The 3,865-nt window shown below is 30.5% G+C and overlaps 1 non-coding gene across 1 annotated transcript; it reads left to right on the top strand.

Annotated features, from left to right (window-relative positions):
- Window positions 1-431: 431 nt before the first annotated feature.
- Window positions 432-504, top strand: TRNAA-AGC (transfer RNA alanine (anticodon AGC)). The gene has a single exon. It is a non-coding gene; the product is annotated as a tRNA-Ala (tRNA).
- The last annotated feature ends 3,361 nt before the right edge of the window (window positions 505-3,865 follow it).

Here is a 3,865-nt window from a genome sequence, read left to right as displayed (position 1 = left end):
ATATATATATATATATATATATATATATAAAATTAAAAATTAAAATGCACAAAATGTATATATTTCTACGTTGAAAGTTTAATTGTAAACGTTAATTGTTTCAACTTTTAGAATATAAAAATACGTATTCTTAGTTGAAGCTAACCATTTCTCCAATTCAATATTGATGAGAATAATTATTAAAGCCTGGAAGATAGTCTCTAACATTCTAAATTATACATTTGTTGCAACAATATTTTTTGTCAAGTTAATAAATGAGCATTATAATTAGATTATTTTTTTCATCCATATCTTCAAGAAATAACATATTTAAATGAGGAGATATAAAAGATAAAATAATTTGTTTAAAAGCGTTTAACTTTAATCAATGATCATGCTTCGAAATTGAAAGTTTAAGAAAATAAGTAGGATATGATACTCATTTAACAAATGGGGATGTAGCTCAGATGGTAGAGCGCTCGCTTAGCATGCGAGAGGTACGGGGATCGATACCCCGCATCTCCAATCTTCCATTTTATGTGTTTAAGCTTCTATGTGGTTTTCTCAGACTTTGTGTTTTGGTATTTTTCTTTACAGCAATGATTCATAATTTTGGGAATCCAAGTTTTACAAAATTAATATAATAATTGATGATAGGCAGAATCCGGTGTCCATTTTCTTATAAATACGGACCTTTTTTCCTTCTTAAAATATTTACTACAAATTCTCAACATAAAGATTTTATGTCAAATAACATATTGGAACTTTCATTTTCAAAATACAATTTAGTTTCTAATTTCAAATATGCTATTTTTTATTTGGAAGGAAAAAGGTTGATGTAACCCATTTTGTTTGATTATTTTGACTTTATTAACTAAATTAGACACGAGTCATTTAACTCTCAATCAATTAATTTTGGATCTTTTAAGTTTTATTTGGATTTGAGGAGAAATTTGAGAGTAGAAAATAATAGCTTTAAGGGGAAGGAGGATAAAAAGTGAGATGGTTTGAATTAAGGAAAAAAAAAATGGAAAATGAAGAGAAATAAAAGAAAAATATTTTAACTTATAAAATTATAATATTATAAATTTAGTCTTATGGTTAAAATTAATTTAAAATAAAATTTAATCATTTAATATTTTTATTTTATTTATTTTTTTATTATAATAATAAAATATAATTATAAATATTTAGTTATTATATATTACATAGTAATTTAAAAAGATATAATAAAATGAATTAATTAAATATACTTTTTAATATTAATTATTAAATATTAAATTATTTTATTTTATAAGATATTAAAATTCAAATTATTCATTTAGATTATAATATTATTCATTATATTATAAATTTGAAATAAATATTTTATAAGATACTTCTAAGACTTTCTTCGCTATTCTATATGTTGGGTGGTGCGGAAAGTTAAAAAAAAAAAAATTGTTGTCTAGTTTTTCATGTTGTTGTTAGTAATTTCTATGCTTTCTTTACAAATTCAAGTTTTCAATCTTTCAGTTGCTGGAAATAAACGCACACTTTAAAATTTATGTTACTTCTTACGAAGTCTAAAGTAGTAAAACTAAAAGTTAGTATTATAAAGTAAGATTTACTTTTTACATTATAGTTTTTTGTCAACAAAATTAACTAATGTAGTTAGCTTATGGCACGTTAACTAATATATCATAAAGTTATTAATGTGTCAAAAAATATTAAATTAAAAATTAGTACCGTAAAGTAATATTCGTTTTTCACAGTAGGTTTTCATCCGAAAGAAATTAACTAATAAACTCTAATAATGTTAGTTTATTGAGATAACACATTAATTGATATGTCGACTTCAATATGTCATGTCAAGTTGAACACAAGGTGGAAGTTGTATCTTTTAACGTGTTATTTGGACAAACTAATTACATTACAAAGAACTAACGTGAAAAACAAATCTTATTTTTGAGTATTAATTTTTAATTTTAACGACTTTAGAAACTAATTACAAGATGACATGTGATGTGTGTGTAGAACATGAAACCGTAAGCTCCCAAACAGTGAGAGGAGGCTAAGGCTAAGCCCGTGACTCTAACCGCGTGCCTGTTGCAGAATCAGCTGGTGACTCATAGGCAGTGGCTTGATTAAGGGAAACCACCGGAGACATAGCGAAAGCGAGTCTTCATAGGGCAATTGTCACTACTTATGGACTCGAACCTGGGTGATCTGTCCATGACTAGGATGAAGCTTGGGTGAACCTAAGTGGAGGTCCAAACCGACTGATGTTGAAGAATCAACGGATGAGTTGTGGTTAGGGGTGAAATGCCACTCGAACCCATAGCTAGCTGGTTCTCCCCGAAGAAATGTGTGTGTGGAACATGAAACCGTAAGCTCCCAAGTAGTGGGATTAGGCTAAGGCTAAGCCCGTGACTCTGACCGCATGCAATGAGCCGGTGACTCATGGGCAGTGTCTTGGTTAAGGGAAACCACCGAAGCCATAGCGAAAGTGAGTCTTCATAGGGTAATTGTCACTACTTATGGACCCAAACATGGGTGATCTATCCATGACCAGGATGAAACTTGGGTGAAACTAAGTGCAGGTCCGAACTGACTAATGTTGAAGAATCAGCAGATGAGTTGTGGTTAAGGGTTAAATGCCACTCGAACCTAGACGTAGCTAGTTCTCCCTGAAATTAGTGTGTGTGTGTAGAACATGAAACCGTAAGCTCCCAAGTAGTGGGAGGAGGCTAAGGCTAAGCCCATTAGTCTGACCACATGCCTATTAAAGAATGAGCCGATGACTCATAGGCAGTGGATTGTCATTCCCTCATCAATAACTCTTGGTATGCTCCTACTATTGGTTATCCTATATTCATTTTGTAGTGGAACTTGCAATGTTTTAAAGTTTCCTTGAAAGAATGGAATCAAAATGTTTTTGGAAACATACATAAGTTAGTTGTGGATAATCAAGGCCTCTTTTCTAATATCATAAGGCTAACATAAAAGATGACTTACATTTTTCTCTGGATTGTCAAGATATTTATTGGAAGTAAAAAGCTAAAATGAATTCGTTTAAAGGTGAGGATAAGAATACTACATTTTGTCATGTCGAGGTTCATATGAGGATTAATGTAGGAAGTATTTTTATGTTGCATCATGATGATCAAGTTATTTCTCATCCAAATATGATTGAAGATTCTATTATGTCTTTTATACTAATTTATATGTTGCTCTTACTAATCTTGTTGTTTTTGTTACCTTTGTGCAGTCTTTTGTTGCTTCTTGTATTCCTTGTGTAGTTACTGATGATGAAAATAATTTTTTATTAAATGACGTGATCATGATGAGGTGAAACATGTAATTTTTTCTCTTAATGGTGATAGTGCTCCTAATCCAAACGGCTTTGATGGATGTTTTTATCACTCTATTTAGGATTTATTGATGTTGATGTTTTGTAAAGTTGTCCAATAATTCTTTTGACAGGGTTAGATTCTCCCTGGTATGAATTTGAATGTTTGTAAAGCTAGTAAGATCATTTCCGTTAATCAAAATGGTTAATTAAAGGGAGGAGTGTTAAAGATTGTATTTATATTACTTTTGAAATTGTTAATCTTCTATCTAGAAAGGTCAAGGGTGGTAATGTAGCCATTAAGACTGATATAACCAAAGCTTTTGATACCATCAATTGGCAGTTCTTAAATCAAGTGTTGCACTGTTTTGGTTTTCATGAAGGCATTTTGAAGTGGATTCTTCATATCTTGCAAGTTGCTCATCTTTTTATCTAGGTTAATAGTGGTTTGGTTGGTTACTTCACTTCTAGTTGAGGGGTTCGACAGGGGGATCCTCTCTCTTCTTTAATTTTTTGTTTCGCTGAGGAGTTTTTGAGTAAGGGAATTTCAGAGTT

This window comes from Vigna unguiculata, chromosome 11 (assembly GCF_037176805.1).
Source record: "Vigna unguiculata cultivar grain cowpea cultivar isolate G323 ecotype 2 chromosome 11, ASM3717680v1, whole genome shotgun sequence".
Classification (NCBI taxonomy): domain Eukaryota; kingdom Viridiplantae; phylum Streptophyta; class Magnoliopsida; order Fabales; family Fabaceae; genus Vigna; species Vigna unguiculata.
The sequence above is the reverse complement of the archived record's forward strand: the minus strand, read 5'-3'. Positions and strand labels throughout refer to the sequence as shown.